Consider the following 26,103-nt stretch of genomic DNA (forward strand, 5'->3'; position numbering starts at 1 on the left):
CAAGGCCTAACATCAGAAGCCAGCTTTTTAGTTTCAACTCCTGTACAATTAGTTGCGCCCTTTAGCAAGTCACTTTAGCTCATGAACATGTGTGAACATATGTGAGATGGCTACAGGATCTATTATACTTTTTCCAGTTGAGATGAAGGCAGGGAAATCACAAATTCAAAGGCAGCCTTAGCTATGGAGTGACTTTGAGGCCAGCCTAAGATACACGAGACTGTCTCAAAAGCAAAGCAAAGGCAGAAGAAAAAAGACAGACATGAATGGCCAAATAATGGAAACTGAATGGCAGATATCAAGACAACTGAACAAAGTGCAGAAAGCAATTAAACAGCAGTGCCAAGGAAAAGTGAAATAGGGTTAGGGGTTAAATTTAATTAGGGCAGTGCTCAGCATAACCCTTAGTATCAAGTAGGAATGAATGCAAACATAAACACAAACACTTTCAAGTGAAGGACAGAACATGCTGCTGTCAGCAGGACCCAGCCTGGGAAAAATGTTCAGGCAGCACATCCAGTGTTGAGACTATTTGTGGAGCCCATTAACTCTCTTGGTATTTTTCCTTGAGTCAACTTTGATTTGAGTCTGAAAAATCTTCTGAATGCTCATGTGATAAAGGCCTGGTTGCCCCTGCCTGGATCAGGGAGATCTGGTTTAATGAATGGATTAACCCATTGATGGATTCATACTTTGATGGTGTCATTGGGAAAAAGCAGAAGCTAGGAAGTGAGGCCTGTGCTGGAGGTCACTGGGGACTTGTGTTTCTTGCTCTGGTCCCATCTTGTGTCTCTCTTTTTCTAGATGTCAGGAGACAACCTCTATGGTTCTGCACCATTATGAGCACAAAGGTCCTTGTGTTCACAGATATCACAGAGGAAGCCAGGAATGTCAAACCGGCATATTTTCCACTCAGAAAGCTAGGAATGGAAGTAGCTAATAGCCTAAGTAACTCCTGTGATTTCTGTAGGGCCAAGCGATACCTGGATCCCCCAAGTTCCCACAACCAGGACCAGAGGTGGCTAATAGCTAAGAAGACCTTTTTGGTATCTGTATGACCAAGACCACACCTGATTCCCCCTCACCTAAGGTAAGATAACACATGTAGCCCATCTTTGGAATCTGCCTTCATAGAAGTGACAGGTACTTTTGGGAAGAATTTTGATGTAAGTACTCCTGCTTGTGCACAGGGATTGTGTTACACCAGACCCCCCCCCATTGTATTGTACTTACATATGCCTAAAATAAACTGATCGGTGTTAGACTCTAGTTTGAACCAGCACCGGCTGCTGAGCCTTGTTTAACTAGATTGTTTTCTTGCCTCAGGTGGACAGACACTCTGCTGTCCTTGTTTGCAGAGATCCCCACACAGCACACCTTCTTTGTCATGATACTCTCTTCCCTTCAGGCCTACAGTGATAGAGTCCAGAGACCACAGACTAAAACTTATGAAACTGCAATCCCAGACAAATTACTCTTTCTTTCTTTCTTTCTTTCTTTCTTTCTTTCTTTCTTTCTTTTTTTTTTTTTTTTCAAAATTGCTTCTTCTAGGTATTTTGATAGAGCAGAAAGTGACTCACACAGACTTTGGACTTGACCATTTGATTCAGAGGTATGACAGTGGGGGCTCTGGGATTCCCTTATTGTTTAACCATTGTTAATTTGGTTCATTTTAACTAAAACATACACATTGTATAGATTAATAAGGCATCTCATTATAATTTTACATAATATATACTTTTGATAATCTTTAAATCAGTTTCAAGTTCTTTCCTCAAACAATTAGCATTTCTTTATCATGGAACTGTTTTAAATCCTTTCTTCTAATTGCCTGAATTATGGAACACATGATTGCTGTGTATAGCTACCTCACTGTGTTACATAGCACACCAGAACTTCAAACCTCTTTTGAGTGATAACGAGTCCCATTAATCAATCCTTCCCACCTTGCCCTTCCTCCGTGCCCTCCCACCTCTGGTCACTGCTACTCTGCTTAAACCTCTATGACTCCCACCTTTTCAGACTCCACACATGGGTGAGAAAATGCAGTGCTTGTCTTTCTGTTCCTAGCTTATTTTGCTTAACACAGTGGCTCTCAATTCCATTCATGTTGTAGAAAGTGACAGGTTTTCATTCTTTCTATGGTGGAACAGTATTCCATTGTGTTTACACTTTCTTCTTCTACTTATCAGTTCAAAAGCACTAAGGTTGTTTGCATTTCTTGGTTATTGTGAATAGTGCTACATTGAACAGGGGCATACAGACATTTCAAATATATTTTGATATCATTTCCTCTGTATAAATCTCTCATCTCTCTCTCCCCCCTCTCTATCTATATATATGTGTGTGTGTATCATCAAAAAGCTCTATTTTTAATTTTTTGAGGAATTTCCATACTCTTTTCTCTACTGAATACACTAATTTACATTCTCATTACATAGTTGCCATTAAAATGATTATTATAACAATAATGCATTTAGCTATTCATATTTGTCTACATATTATACTGTTGGGTGTACAGTTACCCTTCCACACAATCATAACAGTCAGAATTGATCAGAATGCATTGCCCTGACTTCCAATTCTCCATGTCTCTGATCTTGTGAGATGGAGGGCTTCCATAGCCCATTTGGCATGGAAGGTGGTTAATTCCATTTGTGAATAGAGACACCAAATTTGATCCAGATTTTCATTCAATTAGCACCTGGGTTACATGTTGTTTATCTTTACACTTTTTATTTGAGAAGTATTTTTCTGCCCTATAAGCAAGCCTTTTAAGCAAATTATTGGCCAGTGTACAAGATAAATCCAGGATAGCAAAGAGTTATGGTACAGTTATCCAAATACACTCCAGCAACCCAAGAACAACCTTCCCTCCTGACTGTTAGGAAGCAAAAGCAAAATTCCCCCAAATATTCGAATCTCCCAAATAAAAGAGCAAGATTGAGAAAGAGGACCAGACCGGAAAACAAAAGAGAGAAGGAACCTCCAGGGGGAGGTGGCAGATGGTCTACCAGGTGGATTTTGACAGTCCACAGAACCGGCCAAACTGACTGGTGGACCAGGCAATTTTTAGCAATGATGGCAGTGTGAGCCAGTGTGTACCAGCCACATGGCCCAGTGCCAGCCATCACTCCCAGTGACATTCCAGATAAGCAATGCATTCATTGCTGAAGAGGACTGTGGGGGGGGGGGGGGAAGTGGGAGGAAGATCAGGAGAACAGGCAAGTGGTATGGAGCAGAGTACACTCCCAGCTCAGATCTAACAGGTTCCAACATGTCTGAATAGGTAACTAGTGAGGTGGCTTAACCTTTGGTCTCTACACACTAGGAAACATTGCCTTCTGAGAAAGATTTGATTTACTCAAAGAAGTAATTAAATCTGGTGGCATACTGCTAATCAAGGTAGCATTCAGCACTCAGAGCTGGAAAATTCTTTCTCTCCTCTTTGTAAATGCCTAAACCCTGGGCACCTTATTATTCAAGTTTCTAATTAAAAAGAAAAAAGAAAGAAAGAAAGAAAAGAAAAGAAAAAGAAAGAACGAAAGAAAGAAAGAAAGAAAGGAAAGGAACGGAGCAGGGAAACAGGAGCAGTTCAATCACCTGCAGTAATTCATCATGTTCACAGACTAATAAAAGATCACAGTTCTCGAAGATGCTCCCCCCACACAGACACCAAGCGCCACCAGGCTCCACTATGAGCGAGCCAGGAGTTGCTTCGTCCTTTACCTCTCTGTGACTTAACTGTCACACTGCATCGTTGCTGCTAAACTGCACAGAAGGTATTTCTAATCTCATAACGGTGACTGAAAGGGGTTGAAGGACACAAATTAAGTCTCCGAGCAGTACAGCTGAGTGAGGAGGGAAGGTCAGTCAGTTGACTCTTCCCACAATTCCCTGAACAAGGCAATTATTCATGAAGGAAATTTCAAATTATTTTCATTAGACTTCTGTTTTACCAATCTAACCAAAGTGATTAATTAGGGATTAAAATATTTACTCTGCACATGCTGCCTTGGCTGAGCACTAGCATATTTAAGCTTTGTGCTAAAAGGGTCAGCTGTTTCCAGTATTGTTTGGAATTCATTTTCTATTTTCTCTGTGAAAGGGCACTGACATGCATGTCTATACCACACTTAGGGTCTCTCCAGGACCAGACTGGAGAAGCAGAAAGAGGCTCTAGAGTTCCCACCCTTTGACCCCAAATTTCTTCCTTGTTAGAATCACTTTGCATCAATGACCACAATTTTTTCTATATCCACATTAACATAGGAATGTATCCAAGGATGCCCTGGATTGGGGGAGTATAACAACACCCCTACTCTATGACATTCCATAGATCAGCAGTAAGGATGCTGTAAGACTCACCATGACATCTGTCTGGGAAGAAGACTACAAGAATGGGGGTGGGGGGAGGATTCTGAGCTTTTAGGATTCTCAGAACCCTAGGATTCCATAGAACAGATTCTAACAGCTTTAGCTATCTCTGGCCATATGCAGAGGGGGATTCAAGCAGGACACTCCATTTGTTCCCATGTACCTATCGGGACTGGCCCAGTTATGAGTTTGAGGTTATTGCTGCTTCAGTGAGACTGTAGATGGGACACTGGTGCTAAGGTACTCATTCATTTTGCCCTGCAGAGAGATTGCTAAGAGTTAAAAGGAGGCAAGGTGCTATTTGCTTATATTGCCCTCAAATGCATGCCTGAGAGAAATGGACCCCTGGGGCATTCTACAGCTGCATCCCTGGAGGCTTGCAGAGGCAACTAAATGATGAGACATTTTGTTTTGTTGTTAGTTTCCTGTCATCTTATGGCTCCCCCACAAGACTCAAGAGACAATGTGTAGGGCTAAGCCAATTCCCTGCTCTGGTGGAAGAGGTAAGTAGCAGATACATAGGAGAAACATAGGTGAGTAAATAAGACTTCAATCCTTGTCATGCACAGTTGAGTAAATAAGTCTAAGACTTGTTTGCAGGGACAGGCAAAACTCAAAAGGGCAGGATGGGAAGAACTACTCTCAGAAGAGAAAGCACCTGGGTCAGTTGTACCGATGTGGAGAGAGTTCTTGATGGGTGGGAAGGAAGAATTTATTGACAGGAGACCATTCGTTTCAACCAAGTTTTGGGGTCATGAGCCAGGCTGGCTGGAGCCCAAGGAGACAGCTGGTGAGGAGACGTGGACATCCCGGCAGGTACAGCAAGCAGCACAGCGCTGGAGTTTGTCTAGGAATAGTAATAGCAAAAACCAATAATTCATGGAGCATGTATCAGGAGTCACATAGAACATGGGTGGTGTCTTGCTTCCCTTTCTTCTCACAAGAACCCTATGCCCATTTCATATACAATTAATAGCATCCACCAAGATTTGCCCTAGTATGTCAGGGGACAAAGCCTATGCTCCTAATTAGCACAAAACACAGCCTTCCTAGTTATTGAAAACAGCTGGGAACCTTAATGATGGCTATCTGGCCTTGAGGAACAAAACTTGCAGGAGTCAAGGGTGTCCCTCTCACTCCAGGGCAGCAGGCCCCAGGACATTTAGATGGGGAAGTAGCAGGTTTGGATGGTCATCTTCACTCAGGTCTTCAAAAGTCCTGAGATTTAGGCAAGCTACTGGAAACTTGTGCCTTGGATGTTTTCACTATGACACAAAAGCAATTTTGCTTGTCTCATCTTCTCTGTGAGACTGTTATAAGGTTTTCATAAGTAGTTAATTAAAGGGCCTTACAAATATTTGGCAAATGATAGGCCAGTACTTTGAGTCCCTTCATCTAGCGCTCCTTTGACAAACCTACCACCTGGATACTATTACTGCTTTGAGATAAAAGGGGGCAGAAAGAAATATTTTTTATATAGCTTAAAAAATTCTAAGTTTTTATGATTATATCTTTGTAGGAAGCAGTAATATTAACTTAAAGAAAAGATTATTTTAAGAACTCTCTGAATCTTCGAGAAAAAAAGAGTGGCAGAGGCAAGGCATACCGGCATATAATCAGAAATCATGTAAATCAGTGAAGGACCAGCTAGCTACAGGGGAAATTTTACCAAGAAGCAATGTAGGTTACCTGGAATTATGAATTACTGAATTTTGGGTACCCTTGGCTCCATTTCTGAGAGAATGTATCAGATATAAAACAAATTGATCTTGGCTAACAGCTTTGAAACATTATCTGCTCCTAGAAGTTGGACATGTTTCAGAATATGTGAAGTCTCAAGAAGTTATATTTTGCCTTCACCTTCTATCTGCGTTTTCGAGCCACTGGAACCTCACCAAGATGAAAAAGATGCATAACAGGATTTGCATTCCTTGCCAGGGAAGGACCGCTGCAAGCGAACACTTGAGAATTTACCTGTTAGCAATATTATTAGAACTCTCAATCGGTTTCCTTGTGGGGCGGAAGTGTCCTGAGGGGAAGAAGTCACCGCCACTTTCTAATGTTTTTAATCTTTTTAGTCTGTCTAAGCTGTAAACTGTCAATCACAGGGACTATGTAGTCACCTTGAATGCTGTTTAATCAGGAGAATGTTTTGTGTATCTACAAATACCTGATGACACAGGAATTAAGTCTTCACAATAATTACCCCCCACAACATCACTTGACATCATTCTTCATAGGCCAAGCCAAATCTGTGCTTAATCTCTCATGGTTTTTCAGTATGAGATGCTGCGTTGTACCCTCATAGCTGGAGTCTTTATTTCACATGGAGGACACGGGTAAGTGAAATCTGCACTTTGGGCTGTTTATAATGTCTAAATGGCTCTGTCTGTCACAAAATGTGGCTGATGACAGGGTAATTAGGTTGATGCAGACTGATTTCCAAGTTCACTGAGAAACAGGAGCTGCTCTGGTTCTGAAGTGGGTAAGTGATGAGTGAGTGCTGTGTGCACTGAGGTTTCTGTTCATGCTTTCAGCTTATGCCGCTCTTTACACAAGGAAAAATAACTCAGCCACACACCTCTCTCTTAATCATTTACACCTTGGAAACTACATATATTTCATCCTTCTATGCTTTCTATTTTCTCATTCCTCTTCCACTTTTTTTCCTTTAACCTTTTCTTGGATTTTTCAAATTATGTACACTGACTTTATGATATTTTTATAAAGGAAAGTGCACAAATGTATACATTTATTATATGTATAGTCATCTGGGGCTGTAGCTCAGTTGATAGAGTGCTTGCCTAAGATAAATGAAGTTTGGGTTCTAGCCCCAGCTCTCTCTCTCTCTCTCTCTCTCTCTCTCTCTCTCTATATATATATATATATATATATATATATATAGTGTGTGTGTGTGTGTGTGTGTACATACATATTAATTGTTTGGGGTGACACATATTATACTTATAATTTCAGGACTTGGGCGGGCAGAGGCAGGAGAATCAGGAGTTTAGAAATATACTCAACCACATAGATAATTTGAGGCTACCCTGGGAAACAAGACTGTGTCTCAAACAATATAGCCATCTAATAATATTATACAAGACAAGGCATTTGGTTTAACACATTAAGCCTGGCAACATTGGCTTCAAGTGCTGGCTGATTGGTCTTGGATGCTGGTCAGAGACAGCCAGTCAATGGTTCTGCTGGTATCACAAATGGGATGGGCAAGTACTGGTTGGTAACAGTGTGGGTGTTGAGTGTGCACACATCTGTGATTCAAAGGGCAGGCCTTTGCAGGATTGTAGAGCAAGTGCTGACTGCCAGGAGAAAGAGTGAGTATATTCTGCAAAACCAGAATGACCAAGTCCCAGTGGAAAGGACAGTCTGAAGAAGGCCAGGTCTTTGTGGCCTGCTTTGGACTGCAGCTCTTGGGCTTTAGATCTACGACTCTCCCAAGGCTTAAGCACCACACTATGATGCCTGGTGGGCAGCTTCTTGACGTTACGCTCTCACTAATGCTGAGTGGCGCTGCTCCTGGCTGACTCTGTGAGGACGGTGAGAGCGTGGCCCCTTGTAGACTGCTGTCTTCCCTCTGGTCGTTCTTCAGGAAGCTCACGGTAAGGACTGAGTTGCTTCATATTTCTTTAGGAGGCTCATGCTAATAACTAAGTTACTTCCATCTCTGCTGTATTGCTTCTAGGGCTTGTTTTATAGACTGCACTTTAAAATCTAAAATTTCCTGCCTAGAAAAAAAGGAGCAGAGAAAATTCATTTAGTCATTCAATCTGCAAATATCCTGCCCCACTCTGAGACAGGGTCCCTCTGACTATCCTGAGACTCACTATGTAGACCAGGTTGGCTTCAGACTCACAGAGACCTGCCAGCCTCTGTTTCCTAAGTGCTGGACTAAAAGCTAGCTACCACACCAGCTACCACACCTCAGTTGGCCAAGCCTTGCTCACAGTGCTGAAATACAGCAATAAATAAAAAAAGCAAAAATGTCTGCTTACATTGAGCTAAATTCCAGTAAGAAAAGACAGAAGACAATTTAACCACGTAAATCATGTATGATGGTTATACCTGGAAAAGAATGAAGGAAAGAAGAGGGGTGGGTCTGTGGAGAGGGTTGTAATTGAAATGGATGGCCAGGGAAATCTCACTGAGGACGTGAAGGCCCTGAGACTGGAGTGGGAAAGGGGGGAGAAGGAAAGATGTCCTGAGATGGGGATTACAGAGGAGTATCCAGCAGGCTTGTGTGACCAGCACTGAGGCTGAGAGATGTGGCAAGAGCTGTGTCTGGCCTTTACAGAGCTCTCATGTTCCTTCAGAGCGGGACACAAAGCTATAAACGGTTTGAGCGGAGGAGTGACAGGATATCATTCTGTTGACTATACTAGAAATCAAGTGAAAAGGGCCAGGACAGAAGCCAGAAAATGGGTGTGAGCATTCCAGGTGCAGATGTAAGACCCGGATGACAACTGTGAATTCTGAAAAATGAAAATGATTAGGTATTGAGAAGGATGAGCTCATGGAATTTAACAGCAGATGAGCTGCGATATCCAAGACTAATTTTTATACTGAGAAAATAGAAGAATTTTATTTACAAAAGCAGAGATGGTGTTGGAAACCATTTGGATTTAAACCATCTAGGCTTGTGGCTGGATGATGTCACAATGAATACAGAAGAAGAAACCCAAGGACTAAGCCCTGGTCACTTGCTGCTAAAGGGGCCAGAAACTGAGGAGTACATTTGTTGAGTTGGTGCTATCTGCTGTATCAAAAAAACCCCAACATCTAGTGACTCAAACACTGTAGCTGATTTCTTACTCATGCCAAATTCAACTGTGTGTTTTGGTGAGTGACTCACCTCTCATTACAGCTACTCCTCATCTCCCAGCTTTAGTGCTTAGGGTAGGTCGCCATGAGCATCCATATCATATTGAGAGAAAGACGTTGAAGACCAGGCCTAGGATTTGTACCTGTGACTCCTCTAAACTGCAGTGGAGATTCACAATGAAGCCCAGCTAAGTGCTTATGAGAAACAGTAAACAGGTTTGGGTAAGAGCCATCTGGGTTCTGAGAGAGGGAGAATACAGCCAGGGACAATGGGAGAGTTTTGTTTCTAAGGTATCAGAAAAGTCTGGAGTCCAGGCAATGTCCAGGGAGCCAGGGAATGGGAAGATTTCAGGGACAAGTGTCCAGTGAAGTTAAAAGCTTGAGTAAGATGACAGTTGACCATTAACAGAAATTAATGTCTTTGACACCAAAGTGACAGCGCGATGGAGTAGTCACTCCAATGACTTAGTGTGAATTCACAAGAAATTAAGATGAAGAATTGGAGTCAACAGACGACTATTTCTTTGTTCACTAGCTCACCTGTCACAGTCATGTTAGGACACAGAATTCGCCCCAGATGAGTAAGAGGAAGGAACTTTCAGAAAGTCTCCCTTGTTTAGGTGTGAGCTAGACTAAAGGATTAAGCAGCAGATCAGGTACCCAAACATGAGGTACTGTGCAGAGTGATTACCACACTGAGATGAAGAGTCAAAGAGACAAAATCAGGTCGACAAGACCCATAATAGGTTACTTGTTATTAGAGAAACAGAGAGATTGGTCCAAGGCCAAAAGAAACCAGAGGCAGAAAGTATACAGCTAGAAATATAAGAGCTGGGACAGGGATGGAGCAGTCTGGAAGCCCAAACCTTGGAAACCCTGGAGTCTGATGACCAACAAATGCTTAGCTAGCTATCTTGGTATCCCCTAATCCAGTCTAGCTGATACTTAAAACAAACCATGACAATACTATGTTCACCTCAAATAGGAAACAAATAATTGACAAATCCTTTAAATACCAATTGCTAGATAAAATCAAGAGGGTTTACTTAATATCTGAGCTATTTAGTTTTGCCTGGGAAGGAAGTAAGAAGTTTCTTCTGGAAATGCCCATGCAGAGCATGGCTTGTAATTAGAAAGGGATAAGATGATGTTGCATTGCTAACTCATGGGCGTACAAATGCACACATACCACTTACAGAAGGAAATTTAAAATCAAGTCTAATGTGTATCGTGTGTAGTAAAGTGTGTATAGTGTGTAGTATTGTACAATGTGTATAGTGTGTACAGTGTGTAGTAGAGTGTGTATAGTATGTAGTATTGTACAATGTATATAGTGTGTACAGTGTGTAGCAGAGTGTGTATAGTGTGTAGTAGAGTATGTATAGTGTGTAGTAGAGTGTATCTAGTGTGTAGTAGATGTGTACAGTGTGTAGTAGAGTGTGTACAGTATATACTGTGTAGTAGTGTGTGTATAGTGTACATAGTATATAGTGTGTAGTATATAGTATAGTGCATAGTAGAGTGTGTATAGTGTGTAGTAGAGTATGTATAGTGTGTACTTAGTATAATCAGTATGCTCTTCCACCTCTGCCTCCAGAAGCACCTCTTCTTGATGCTGTATAACACAGGTACATCTAGGAATCACCTCTCTTCTGTAAAAGGATGAGGGCTTCACACAATATTCGTGTTTTCAGTGCACAGCACACTTGAGGTTTCTTTGATGACTTCCCTAATCATCTTTTACCCAATACAATTAGCATTATCTAAATTAGTTATCAGTTTACCAAATTGTATCCTCTTTTCAAAAAAAAGTCATATTGCAAAATTATAGGTATAGCCATAGACAGAACCAGCATTGTATGCTTGCAGACATTTGGAGAGAGATAATGTTCTTAATCCTAATTAGAATCCGTTCCTTTTCCTATAGGGCTTCTCAGAATCAGGGTGACCTTATTTTCATTTGGAGAGTAAAGCAAGGACTTCCATTTGTCTTGTAACACATCATCTCCTATTCAAATGTGTTTATGTAAACTCCAGGCCTTTTGCTGTCTTTCTGTGTTAAGGGGCCTTTTTTTAGCAACTAGAATGCAGTCTGTTCCCAATGATTATTTTTAAAAGACACCATCGGGAACAGACTGCATTCTAGTTGCTATTTTCTTTACTATTAACTTTAATGCATTTTAATTATTATTTGAGCTAAGTCCAAACTCAGAATTAAAACATATCTGGTGGAATGTTCCACACAGATCAGAAAGTCCCTGTTTGGTGAGAATCTGTTCTCCCTTTCTGCCCCAGTCCTGTTGTTTTAATAGAAGATTTGATCCCAGTTAGAGCCTACATTGTCAGCATTCCTTAATTTAACACATATCCATGTGACTAAGTACAGACAAATGTCCCAACTTCTGGGACATTGACTTCATAGACAAGTCACCTACTCCAGTACACCCTCTCTTTCCCGTGCTGCTAAGGTGAGATGTGCACACAGCCACAAGCTAGCTTTAACTGCAGGAAAGGACACTGCACAAAGAGATGAGATGGATCCCTGAAAGGTTGTGCAGAAAAGAACCATCCCATAACCACATAGCTGGATGTAGGACTATGTTCTCTAAGCCATGGTAGTAAGGTTCCTTTGTTAACGTTAACAGTAACATAGTTATCAAATGGGCTCAGCTTTGCAGATATACCAGAAAGATGAGAATAATACAATATGTAACTACTTGAAACATTGATACTACTTTTTTGTTTGTTTTTTGAGACAGGGTTTTTATGTATTTCTTTGGAGCCTGTCCTGGAACTGCTCTGTAGACCAGGCTGGCCTCAAACTCACAGAGATCTGCCTGCCTCTGCCTCCTGAGTGCTGGGACTAAAGGCGTGAGCCACCAACGTCAGCCCATACTACTTAAAAAAAAATTTTTTTTTTATCAATTTCTTGTGGGTTTCACTTGTGTATGATGTCATGTTTCTTCAACTCTTCTTTTTGAGTAATCAAACAAGGACTTTTTTCCTGACTCAACCCCAAAGTCTGACTTTCCACTGGCTCTCAACATTCCAATCTCTGATCTTTTATCAAAGACAGTTTATTCAAACTGGAATCTGAATAAAGTAATTATTGCTCAGCAACACTGCAACTGTAAACTAAATTAAAGTAAGATGGTCAAGGCCAGTGCTTTGTTAGAAATGACATAATTTTTAATAAAATGAATTTTTGATTATTTCAAATTCAGGGTACAAATGGCACTAGGCTTGTCAACAAGGGAAAAAAAAGAGTAATAAGGAATAAATGAAATAAACAACCAGCCCCCACCAAAAGTACAGATTTTGTTCATTTTGGCTTTTCTAGCAGGTGCATCTGAGAAGTCATTGGTTTGTGTGACCTGGAGTGTTTGTTGGTGCAATAATGAGCTATCATTCAAAATAAGAACACACACAAAATACCAAAAAAAGTTAACTCCTAAAAGAAGACTTTGATACACAGATGCTTACAATTTCCTGGTGTGCTTTGAAGAACGAACACCCTTTGTTGCTTGCTAATGCTAGAAAGAACTTAGGATTGGCATTTGATGCAACAAGAGGCATTCTAAAAGGCGCAGAATAAAATCAGTGTGAAGAGTTTCTCAAGGCCCTGTGTTGCAGTGGCAATAAATGCATTTTTATATAAGTATTCAGGTGCTTGGGTAGAAATCATCTTGAAATAGTCGCCTTAGCCTTTCATATTTAGGGATGCCAGGTGCAAAGCACACTTGAATGGATCCCTCTAATCATTAATAGGAACATATAAACCTTCCATGGCAGCAGCATTGAGGTCAGAGAGTGGGGGAGGGATGGGATTATATGCTGCGTGTCTCACCCTGAGATCCACCCTCAGAGTCTTGTTACACAAAGTTCTTTTTTAAAAATACAAATTCCATCAGTGAGACAACCAAGAAAGGAGCTCAACTCCTCGAGGGCAACTTTGCCTTGAAGCTTAGCATTTAAGTTTCTGTGACCTGTATGTTCAACAATGCAGCCAAGGGAAGAAGGGTTTGGAGCCACATCAACAGGACAGCCATGGCATCCATTCTGCCTAGGGTTTCCTTCTCTGGGCCTGCTCTTCTATCCATGCCTCTTGAGACCAGACTTCCTCTCTGCCTTTTGCTGGTGCTGTTTCTACACTTTGCTGGGGACTTCTTCTCAAGAGCTGCTGCTTCTAGGTTCAGAGTTTAAGCCTCTGAGGATGCACACTGTCTTCTGGAGGCCACCATCCATGCTTCATGTCGACCAGTCTTCTGGTTATTCTGGTGGGGTGCCGGGTGTCCCATAGAAGTCTCAAACCAGCTGAAATGGGGTCTCAATAAATGGCTTTGTGAAGTGCCCTCTCCTCAGCTTCTCATTTTAGCTTCCAAAAGCCCAGGGATGAGGCTTCAAGTCCTCCCCACCTGTCTGCAGTGTTTGTCTCACTGAGTAACAATCGTTTGCCCGTCTGTTTCTCCTAACTGAATTCCTTCAAGGTTGGAATTACTTGTTCATCATTTCATAGCTCAGGTCTGCTCCAGAACTTGGCAGATAGCTGGCATAATGCATGTTTATTGAGTGAATAAATGAAGGAAGAATGAGCTCTCTGAAGACAACTTACAGTGACCACTGGGGTTAGAACCTTCAGTCTGCTTCCCACACATGGTCCAAGAGGTTCATGACTCCAGATTTTTTCTTTCTAATTACTATTTTAGAACAAAATCCTGAAGATTCTAAATGAGTCTGTTGCAAAAAAATAGATTAAAATTGATTGATTGATTGATTGATTGACTAAAGCCCAAAGCTCATCTCTCACAAGACTCTTCTGATGGTTTTGTTTCCAGGTGAGAACTAAAATTAGACTGAGGAAGAGAGATCGCCGATGCCAGCAGCATCCTCACACAAACCTTCTTAGCTAGCATTTCCATGCCTTTGCTGACGTAATTGTCAAGAACATGTCAGTAGTTAAAATCAAGGTCTTGGATCAGCTGCAGCTGAACAAGAGCATCCTAACCAGAAGTTTGCTGAGAGATTTCAACTGTTCTTCAGACTTCTAGATGTTGAGTGACTCAAAAAAAAAAAAAAAAAAAAAAAAAAGTTTGCTCAAGGACATTACACTGAGAACAAGTCTGATGGCGTTATAGACAAAGTCTTGGCAGAACACTCAGGAGCTCTGACTTAAAAGACTGGAGACAGAATTTAGCTAATCTTAACATTAAAAAATATGTCAAGGGGTAATTTTAAAAGTAAGTGGAATGTCATTTTACAAGTCTAGCATAGCATTGCACTTTCCTCACAAACACTCTTGTTACGTGTGTCATCACATGAAAGAAAATTGTTAAGACATTTGTAAGTAAGAAAATTCATGTATGGGCTTGTCTCCTGTCCTCAACACAAACAAGAGTTTTAGAGGCCGCACATCTACATGATTTGATTAAAAGAGGCTCTTTGGGCTCTGGAAGGATAAACAATGAAACTTTAAGTGGACTAAAGCATCTGTTTACACTGATCCACATTATCCGTTGGCCCCCGATGAGCAAGAAAACAATAATCATTAGCCATGGACAAATAAAACTTTATTTCTAATCATCAGAATAGTTTTATCCCCCACCCCCACACACACCCGGAAAATAAAATAAAATAAATGGCTTCAGACTCCTTCACTAGACTGGCCTGTCTTCTCCAAAGGAAGAAAACTATGCTGTTAAGCCAATTATTAAATCTTGGGGGAGAAAGGCCCCCCGAAGGTGTATAAAATGTAGTCTGTTACAATAAATTACTAGAGAAGAGTTAACCAATGTCTAAAACACAGAATGGAAACAGAATTTCCAAGCGTGTAATAAAGTGGGTGGCTGTAATCCAAGCACTGGGAAGATGGAGGCAGGAAGATTATGAATTGAGACTAGCCAATGCTATATGGTAAAGCTCTGTCTCATAAATTTCCCAAAGGGGCTGGAGAAATCACTCAGTGGTTGAGTGCTTGCTGTTTTTACAGAGGACCTAGCTCGGCACCCAGCATCCATGTTGGGCCTATAACTCCAAGGCATCTGATGCCAAGCTGAAACGCAGACGTGCCACTGCTCAGATCTCCAGCCCTCTGCAGAATCCCTGCATTTCAAAGTTCTACAATTCTTACTTGGCCTGTGATCTACTGCTGTCTGTGATCTACTGCTGTCTGATGGTTGACCAAGTTGGCTGTGTGTGGTGTGACTGTGGAAGAGGCAGAATTCTTTCCCCTATGTGGATGTCATGTTTCAATACGACATATCAGAAGATGCTTTGTTGGACTAGGCTGTTGTGGATCCTCTATCAAAAGTCACATGGAGGTTAGGAAACCAGCTCAACTCGTAAAAGTGCTTAATGTGGAAGCCTGAGGGTCTGAGTTCAATACCTCTAATCTGCAAAGAAAGCACACATCTCTAAACCTAGCACTCCTGTGGCAAGACGGGAGTCAGCGCTGGGGGAGTATGTGGACATATGGTAGAAATAAGCGAGACCCTGGCTCAACAAGGCAGAAGAGAAAGAACCCAACTTCTCCGATCGCCACATGAGTGCATGCGTGTGCGCGCCCGCGCGCGCGCGCACACACACACACACACACACACACACACACACACACACAATCTCTAGTCATGCATCCAAGTCAAGTTCCAGGTATCTGGACCATGTCGGACTGAATCCTGCTGCCGACACCTTGGGCTTACCCATATCACCTTGGAAATCTACTTTTCTTCTCATTTATGCAACTAATCCCCAAAACTGTAGTACTTTCTACTCATGAGCCTTTGTGTCTAGGTAGCAGCTCTGCCCTCTTAGGATGGGACAAAGTCCTTAGAACCTATCCTATAACTTCAACCAACTGCAACAATGTAGCCTGTTATCTACTTTGACCACAGCAAAGCAACTGCAACTATCAAAATTTTCACTGACATTATTCACTGACATTATTCGTTACAAATAAATGTTACAGTTCAGAGTTTGTAATTCATAAAACATTCAGAAATGTCAGCTAAACTATTCTCACACTAAGCTTGAGGAAAAACATTTTATTCAGATTGCTAACCTAAGTTTTAAATAAAGATTTTTACAAAGAGCAGCTTAGCGGGTTTTAAATATTCTTTCTGCAGGGTGTCATGGAGTGATACTTCCCAAAGCCAACCCATGTTATCCATCATATGATAATTAATGACAATGGGGGAGCAGAGCTTCTCTCTGTAACTTCCAGTCAATTTTATCCTTTCCAAAGATTCCCTTCTATTCTGAGAAAAGGGTTTTTGGAAGGAAAGAATAACCAAAGGAAAAGGAAAGGGCAAAGGAAATCTTCCTTAGAAAATCAAATCTTCTTTTGCAGAGACTGGCATGGTTTTAACATGCTCACAGAGGTATCCCCCCTGGTTATGTTGCAAAAGCCATGCAAATAATAATTGTGGCTAAGTGCTACACTGACAGTCAATATTGTATTTTCCAAGCTTGTACTCATTATTCTTTAAAGTATTCATGCATTTTGTGAAAGATCAAAAGATTTACATATCATATGGAGTGCTTTAGGGAGTAACTTGCTGAGAACTTTAAATTCACAATGTTCCACAGCCTTTTAAAGTCGGATTTCACTTCCCTCTTCTTTGTGATAAAAAAAAAAATAACAAGATAGAGTTAGATGGGTTCTTCCCTCAATATAATAAAATGGCTATTTTTAAATATAAGATGAGAGTTTGATATTTTTATCTGTGATTCTAAACACAGTTTTGTGGTTCTAAATAATAAACTGCAGCTTCCTTTTAACATATGCATTGAAGGAAAGAACCAAGTCTATGTAACCCAACTTCCACAGCTCCTCAAGAAACCCACTACACACACCATAATCTTCACTGGTGTTGTTAATAGTAGAAATGATAGATGGGCCTGAAGACACTGAGAGTGTAGGATTTCTGGAAATGGAGACTAGAGAGTCATGGCTTTTATTCTACAAAATGTAAGGTAAGTGTGGTAGGAGCTGGTAGAGGTTTCTTGGTAGATGTAGACATAAAGTGTAATGGAGAACATTCTAAGGAGAAGTGGTCTGGCCCACTGGAACCAAATATCCTTTACTAATTGGGTCAGGTCAGAAGCTGAAGGTCTCTGTGCTGGAACTCTTTGCAAAGGGATTGCTGTGCCTTTGCTCCTAGGGTTAGTGTTGACAAGACAATAGGGGGAGGTTGTTGACATGAGCGGAGCCAGCGCCAAGTCGTTGCTCTCCACACAAATGTCTTTAAGAGAAGCACAGTGAGACTCGGGAGATGGTTCATGGGTGAAAGCTCCAGTCACACAAATCTGAAAATCTACATAAAAAGCCCAATGCAGTGGTGTACAACTATAATCTCTACATACTCACTTCAACAAGAAAGTTAGAGACCGGAGAGCCTGCTAGCCTCCAGCATGCAGTACAGTGGTACAAAGAACAGAGACCCTGCCTCAGCAAGGTGGAAGGTGAGAACAGACTCTCAGAGTCGCCTCTGAGCTCCACATGCCTGGTGGGGCACATATTTACCCATGCACATGCTCACACACACTAAAAAAGATCAGTTACGCCAATATGACATGTCAAAAAGGTTGTTTTCATCCAATACCCTAAACACACACACACACACACACACACACACACACACACACACGCACGCACGCACGCACGCACGCACGCACGCACACCCACACCATTTTGTCCCAGTGCATTCTACTCACTCTGCCTAGCCCAGCACACTGTGGCCAAGTTAAGAGATTCACCATCATCAAGCCTTTCTTCTTGAGATGTGCTGTCTTCCTACTGTGGCAAAAAGTCCTGGGGGAAACCAGAGAGTGTGTTTATTTGGGACATTTCCCTTTACTCCAGAACAAACGGTGGAAAAACTCTTCTTAATGAACCAATGCAGTGTAGAGAATTCTGCTTAAATATTTGCTCAGATAATATTTTCTTACTCTGAAGCTACAGATCTGGCAACAGAGACAGATTAATAATAGCAGTGAGCCCCACAGTTGTTTGAAGAGAGACTCATGTATCAAGGCAGCAACTAAAGAAAGGCCGAGAACTCACAGTGATGTGCTGCACCATCCTGCATATGTAAGGCTGTACATAACTCTGCCTTCTTATCCCAGAGTGTCCCAACAGAATTGACTCAGGAATTCCAAAGTCAAAACACACGTGAATAGGCTTAGTCAGTTGTAGCTTTGGATATAATATTCTGAAACATTTGAAAGCTGTAGGTCCTAAACCCTCTATGATGTGAAGCTTGTTATAAACTTGAACTAAAAATATCATTGACAAAAATCATGATCTTTAGGGAGAAGATAAAATACAGATACAACTAAAAAATATTTGTTTTGTTTCTGTGTGAGGGGTGAGTTAACAGGTGAGCAACATGTAATGAGACAATGACTCAAAAAAAAAAAAATAGTTCTAGATCGTGGTCTCAGTTTTCAGCCTTCACATTGTTTCAGAACTAAAGACGTGTTGAGTTGCCCAGGGTAGCCTTGAACACCTACTTCAAGTAATCTTCTTCCTTAGTTCCCAAATACTACCTCTTAACTTATATCACATTTGATAAATATCTCTCTCCCTGCCTTTCACTTCCTTTCCTCCAATCTCTCCTCCTTCTTTCCTTTCTCTTCTCCCTTCCTCCTTCCCCAAGCTGCTTTATTCACAAAAGTATCCAAAACTTTTGTCTAATATCTTCTTAGATTATGTTTGGTGATTGAATTTGAAATAATTGTTAGCAGAGTTTAGTTCCTTCTGATATGTGCATTTCAGTTCTCATGGGCTTCTTTGTATTAAAACTAGTAACAGCAAATACTCCACTAAGTTTGCAGATATTAAAGTTACTAGGTGGTAGGTTTAAAATTCTTTTTCTTTTCTTTTTATTTCTTTATTTTATTTTATGTATATATTGTTTTGCTTGTATGCATGTATGTGCATTGTGTATGTGTAGTACCCTCGGAGATCAGAAGGCACAGATGGTTGTGAGCCAAACGTTTGGGTTCTGAGAACTGAAATGAACCCAGGACCTCTGAACTAGTAAATATGATTTTAATGGCTGAGACATCTCTCTACCCTGCTATTTTGTAATTCAATATCTATTTGTTATTTTCAAAAATAAAATCTGTTTTAAAAACATGAGAGACCAGGCTGGCAGTGAAGACAGCCTTTCAGTGTCTGAAATCTTGTGATGCATTCAGGGCTGGGTCAGGAGCAACATATATCCCAGGATCAAAAAATAAAAAGAATGCTGGAATGCTAAAACCTGTCTCAGATCTTACTACCTACCCCTGCATTGCTAATAATTGTTTAGCAGTCAGCTTGGGTGCCAGGGGATTGACGTCACTACCGTCTTCTCAAAAATAAGATACTATTTTCTTTTTTCCTTCCTTCCTTTCTTCCTTTCTACCTTCTTCCCTTTCTTCCTTTTCTTTTAAGACAAAGTCTTAGTATGTAGCCTGGCTCACCTGAAAACCACTATAGAGACCAGGCTGTCCTCAAGCTCACAGAAATCCACCTGCTTCTGCTTTCTGAGTGCTGTGATTAAAGCATATGCTCTACCACACCTGGCCTAAGGATGGAGATTTGTAACAAAGAATGTGATGGAAGCCATTTCTCAACCTTGTTGACTGGAAAAGATGTCAGAGAGTGCTTCAGGTCACATGGTCTGTTAGTCAGCACTGCCTAATTGTGACAAAGTACCTCAAAGAATCAGCTTAGATTCAAGATGGAGGACGGAGAGAGCATAACTCCGGCTCCTGTCTCCGAAAATGAAAAGCTGGGGATTCTTTACAGACTAACATGGTTTGATCAAGCAAGACCCCCCTGGAACAGCGTCCCAGGGGATCCAACATCCAAAACAGCTGGGACAAAGTAGCTTTGCAGACCACTACAGCCAGGATTTCTGCGTCTTCTTAGGATCCTCATGACAGCGGCCCCTACCAGCAGGAAGCAGTTTGGAAAGAATGACGCCCAAATTTCCAAATATTGCCTATAAATGTTTGCTTTCATTTAACTTGAGTTGGTTATAAATGGTTAATGATCACAACCAATCTCTTTTTAAAGGTAAAAAAGGGGATTATGGCGTAGAAGTGAATACTTTGGTTTGGAATGGATTTTCATTTATCGATACAAAGTTAAGGTCAATTTTGTGATATGTATATTTCTCCTCTTGTTTAGGTATTGTGCTTATATAGCTCATTTAGAAATGTAATGTATAATTTAGTACAGATTTTAGATGTTTACCTATAATACTCAATACTTTAGTTAGGTTTTACCTATAATAGTCAAACATAATGTTAGTTAGGTTTACTAGATATATAGAGATGTATTTGAGATGGATAGGCATTCTCAAACCTTTCAAAGTCCTACAGAATATGGCATTTAAAATGGTTTAGGGTTTTTCTTAACAGTGAGACATAACTGTTCTTGGCAACACCACCTGAATCAGAAAGGAAGATGGACATTAAAGAAACTCGTTATAGAGTTTGCTTTCAATATGGCAAGACTAGCCATTTGGGCAAGATACTGCTCTTGTTTTGACTGTTTAACTTTATGCTTTATAAACCGGACATGCAGGACCCACAGGAAAGTGACTGCTGATACAAGATGGACATTGCTACAGGGTTCCTGCTTCATAGAAGAGACTGCCAGACCAACTGCAGGACACAGAGAAAAGTGACTGACAAACTGCCAATACAGGCAGACAGTTTAAAGTTTCCTCCTTTGCTGAGGAGTCTGACAGACACACTATGGCCTATAGGCTGAAGATGGAACATTACAGAAGAACTATGAGTGACTGACCAGGCGAGTTGTCTCTGTCATTTCTAGACTTTATATATTATCCTCTGTGGTCTTTGATGGAGTTGAAGACAGATAGTTATGATTATAGTTTTCCTTAATTAGGATTAAAGATAAGTTACATATAAAACTTTAGACTCACAAAGATAGGATAGATGATAGAATACTTTCTTTAAATCTTGCTAAATGTTAATGGACTAAATATTGTTAACTGTGGTTCTTATTTGATAATTGTTTTGTTGTATATTTTGCTATGTTAAGGTTAAAGCCCTTCTTTTTATTTTAGACAGAAAATAGGAGATGATGGGAGATGTCAGCCTGTAAATACGTTTCTCGTATTGGTTAATGAATAAAGCACTGCTGACCAATAGGAAAGCAAGATAGGCAGGACTAGGAGACAAGGAGGAGAGAGGAAGTAGGGAGGAGATTCAAGATGGAGGAAGGAGAGAGCAGAATGCTGGCCCCTCTCTCTGGTAAGATGAAACCACGTGGAAATACTTAGATTAATAGAAATGGGTTAATATTTAAGACAGAACTAGCCTATAAGAAAATAGTAACTGGCCAACAGCTTTATATCTTAAAAAAAAAAATCAGCTTATATGTTTTGGCTACTTGGCTGCTGGCTTCAGAGATCTTAGCCCATGGCTACTTGGTCCTATCCCATTTGGGCCTGATGTAGTTCAGTATCTCATGGCAGGAGTGTGTAGAGTAAAACTGTTCACGTGGTAGAAGGAGTGAACAGAGACTGGTATTCTTCAGCAGAACCATCCCTATTGGCTGAAGACCTCCTACTAGGTCCCATCCATTAGATGTTCAGAAATCTCTCCCAAAGAGCCAAGCTGAGGACAAGCCCTTAACTTAATAGATTTTTGTTGTATTCATACTATAGCATTTGGCATCACTTGATATTCCAGGAAAACACTAGAGATTTCCCACGCAAGCAAAAGAGTTGGTGAATGAGTAAGAAAGCGTGGGACAAACTAACACTATCATAAGGATCTCGGTGAAGAAATTTGATTACAAAGTAAGATTAAAACCCAGAAAAATCCCTTCAGATAAAATGCTGGCCAGCTTTATGTTAACTTGACACAAGGCAAAAACATCTGGGAGGAAGGAACCTAATAGAGAAAACACCTCAGTAAGATCTGTTTGTAGGTAGGCCTATAGGGAATTTTCTTAGTTAGTGATGGATGGTGGAGGGTTCAGCCCTTTATGGGCGGTGCCATCAGGCTAATGGTCCTGAGTTCTTTAAGACATCAGGCTGAGAAGTCCATTGGAAGCAAGCCAGTAAGCAAGCAGCACCCCTCCGTGGCTTCAGTATCAGCTCCTGCCTGCAGGTTCTTGCCTTGTTTGAGTTCTTGTCCTGACTTCCTTCAATGTTGAACAGTGAAATGGAAGTACAAGACAAATAAGCCCTTTCCTCCCCAACTTAATTTTGGCCCTGGTGTTTCATCACATCAATAGTAATCCTAATTAGGACGGATCCATGTAAGAGAAGTAGGCATATTCTTAGAGTACCCAGGTGTAAACTTCTTGGAACCCTTGTAAATTTAGTCTTCCATTTCAATGAGTGTCTTGCTACTCACATACAACACCCAGTGAGATTTGCTTCTTGCAAATACTTGCAGAAGGCCCTAGGCTATCATTCATTTATTATCTTCATGGCTTCTCTATATACATAGAGAGAGTCCCAGGGGTGGCTGAATATAGACAATGTGACTGTGAAGTACATCTTCCATGACATGTATCCAAGTCAACACAGACTGGATCTGGAGAGCAGAACACCTTTTCTGGGAATCCAAACATGGCTTGGAAGAATATCTGCTAACATTTATTGGGTACTTAATTTGCACCTTGAACTGTGCTAAATATTTGACATTCATTATCTCATTTACTGCCCATGATTTCTATTATTTTATAGATGATGAAATTGAGGATTACAGTAGTCGAGAACCCTGCCCTAGGTCACATGGCTATATATGTGGATAAGAAGGAATCCAAGCCTAGGTGTGGCTGTCTCATGCATTGTACATCCTTTGTGATAACTTGTTGCTGGGAAGGGGTGTCTCAAAGCTAGTGAGGGCCACAAAGTTCAGACTTCAGAAAGAAAGGTAGACCAGTAATGCCAAAAGTGAAATATGGAATGAAAATAACAACAACAAATATAATGCCTGTGATAAATCCATATCTAGACATTCTCATGCTTTCCGGATTTGCCAGGCTACAAATGAAAAGAACAACTACCATGCTTATAAAAAACTTCATAAAATATATGAAGTTCTTCATGGGACGGGACTGTTGAGCAGTTTTGAAGTTGAATGCTTGGAATCTGTTTAGAAATACTGCACCTTCCCACTGTGTAGAGTTTGCTTTAATGTACATTTTGTCCCTTTTTCTGGCAGCAAATTTACTTTTGTATTGAATGTTGCTTATTCAGACTAGTAAAGCCATTTGTTTTTGCTGACTGGAAGTCACATTGTCAGGTATTTAGGAATGAAAACACTGTGCTGAGTGGCAATAAATCCACATTTCCTACACTGACAACTAGGTACAGCTTGGTGCTTTGCTGAGCTTGGTGCCTTTCTGGGATGCTGAAGGAATCCCCATCATCATGGCCTATTAGACCATGGATATGAGAGATGTGCAAATAAAACATATTACATTTTATGCCTGTGTTATGTGTGTGCATATGTGTGTATGTTCTTGAGTGTGTGTATGCATGTGCATGTTCATGCAGGCAGGCAGATGTACACAGGTTCACGTGCACATGTGTATGTATGAGTGTGGAGGACAGAATTTGGTGTCAGGTATCTTCACTGATCACAAAATACTGTATTTGTTGAACAGAATCTCTTGCTGAATTTCAAACTCACTGACTTGGCTAGCCTAATTAATCACCTGTCCTTAGGGATCCTGGCATCACAGGTGGATTGCCAGCCCACCCATCTTTTATAGGGGTCCTGGGAATCCAGATTCTGGCCCTTAAACTTGCATGTCAGGTGTTTTAATCATTGAACAATCTCCCTATCCCCAATACCTTACATTTTAAGGTGACACATTAAGAAAAGCAAAAAAGAAAGATGCAAAATATAATTAGATAAAAAACTTTTAAGAAAATGCAAAAATACTATAAAGATGCAACTGGTAAGCTAAAATTCTATTAGCAAACTTTATGTAAAGTTTTGGGATGAAAAGTGTATGAAAGGTAATTCCTAACGTGTAGACTAAGTTGAGATTGGTGGTTGATATGTTTTCACGTCAAGTATGTCAAGAAACATGGTCTTTACAGGTACCTACACAATATACTGCATTCTTTTTTAATGAGTGGGAACATTGTATCAATAGTTCTTGGTTTCTCTTAATGAAGTCAATGCTTCATTGTTTTCACTGAATAACTAGGGTTAAGGGCATCTTGTGTCAGTTACCTTACATTCCCTACACACTTGCACTATTTTGTTTGTTTTATAACAAGTTCTCACCATGGAGCCCTGGATGACCTAGAATTTGCTGAGTAAAACAGGCTGGTCTTGAACTCAGAGATTAACCTGCCTCTACCTCCAAAATGCTGGAATTAAAGGCCAGCGCTTACACTTTTATTGAGTAGTGTGAACAGAACACACACACACACACACACACACACACACAATGAAACCACCCAGCACATTTCTTCTAACCTGGCCAGAACCTGAGATGGACCTTTCTGTTTTGCTCTCAGCTGATTCAGGCTTCCTTCCAGGCAATTCCGCACAGCATCAGGCTTACCTCGTGTTTCACTGAAATACTGGTTCTGAAAAGCACCCTCAAAATGACATTCTGGGATGGGGACCGATGTTGTATGCAGCATGGAGGCAAGAACAAGGGGAGGTGGCCAAGCAGTGTTAATGCAAATGTGTTCCCGGGCTTACTTGCTGGCACACCGAGTGGACACCCAGCCATCTGAATCCGGGCCAGCGAATTTGGCACATCTTCGGCTGGCAGAGCACGAGTCCAGTGCAGCATCCTGCTGCTGTTGGCATGTATACAGCTGTCTTTCTTCATCTGGCTCTCTCTGCCACCACGGACACTCAACAGGTGTTGCCAGGGACACAGTGTGTTTGGCAGCTGTCAACTTTCAATAATCATCTCTGTAGCAGATCCCACTCAGTTCTCCCACCCCACCTCTCCCCCTCCACACTCCTTTCCAGAACCCCAGCTCCATTGGACCACTGCAAAATGCAGTTAAGTAAGGATGCTGTTGAAGGCCTGAGGTCATGTGGAGACAGATTCTGCTGGGCCACAGCTCTATTGTGCCTTTTACTGCTACAAACTACAGCTCTTTTAGGTTGATTCAGCCATCTTTTCTTATGCCTCTTTCTAAGGTCAATTGTTTTTAATGTTTTATCTTATTGGGATGTGGGTAATGGTTTATTTTGCCTGATACAGTTTCACAACTCATTATCATTATCTATTGGTGACAAACCTGCTCCAGGACAGCTGTATCTATGTTCTTACAGGAGAGGGGGTACTAAATTATAATGATTTTTTATTTTAATGAACACATAAAGATTATGTACTATATGGTATAATGGTTTTTAAATATGTAAATATGTGTACATTATGATATAGCTATGCCAAGCTCATTAACATATACATGATCCCTGAAGTGACCTGTTAAGCCATTTTTCTTGCCCTTCATTAGTTGTTTTTGAGACAGAACCACAAAAGAGCAGGTCTCTTTTGGATCATAAGCACAGAGGAAGAAAAACAGCCTGCTGGAACCAATGTCTCCCTGGAGCAGAACCTGAGAGGAGGGCTTTGTGGGGATGCATTAGAAAAGCAGCAGAGGTCAGACAGACTCAGTGTGACTGGACACTCCATCAACTGTCCATTTCACCGCTTTCTGACCCTTCTCCACAGGCAAGCTCCACCCCAGTTCCGACGCCTGGCACCTGTTAGTCCCTGAAATGCATGTGCTTTTACGTACAATACCCATTGTCTATGTCTTGTATAATGTAACACCTGCAATTTTAGAGTATAAATATAAATATATATTATATATGTATATATATATATTATATATGTATATATGTATATCATAGTCTTAATGTACC

At 40.9% G+C, this 26,103-nt stretch overlaps 1 pseudogene; it reads right to left on the reverse strand.

The window, feature by feature from the left end:
• Nucleotides 1-25,051, reverse strand: part of LOC127216441 (ribosome biogenesis protein BRX1 homolog) — a 64,418-nt pseudogene extending 39,367 nt beyond the window's left edge.
• Nucleotides 25,052-26,103: the final 1,052 nt, after the last annotated feature.

This window comes from Phodopus roborovskii, unplaced genomic scaffold (genome assembly GCF_943737965.1).
Source record: "Phodopus roborovskii unplaced genomic scaffold, PHOROB, whole genome shotgun sequence".
NCBI lineage: Eukaryota > Metazoa > Chordata > Mammalia > Rodentia > Cricetidae > Phodopus > Phodopus roborovskii.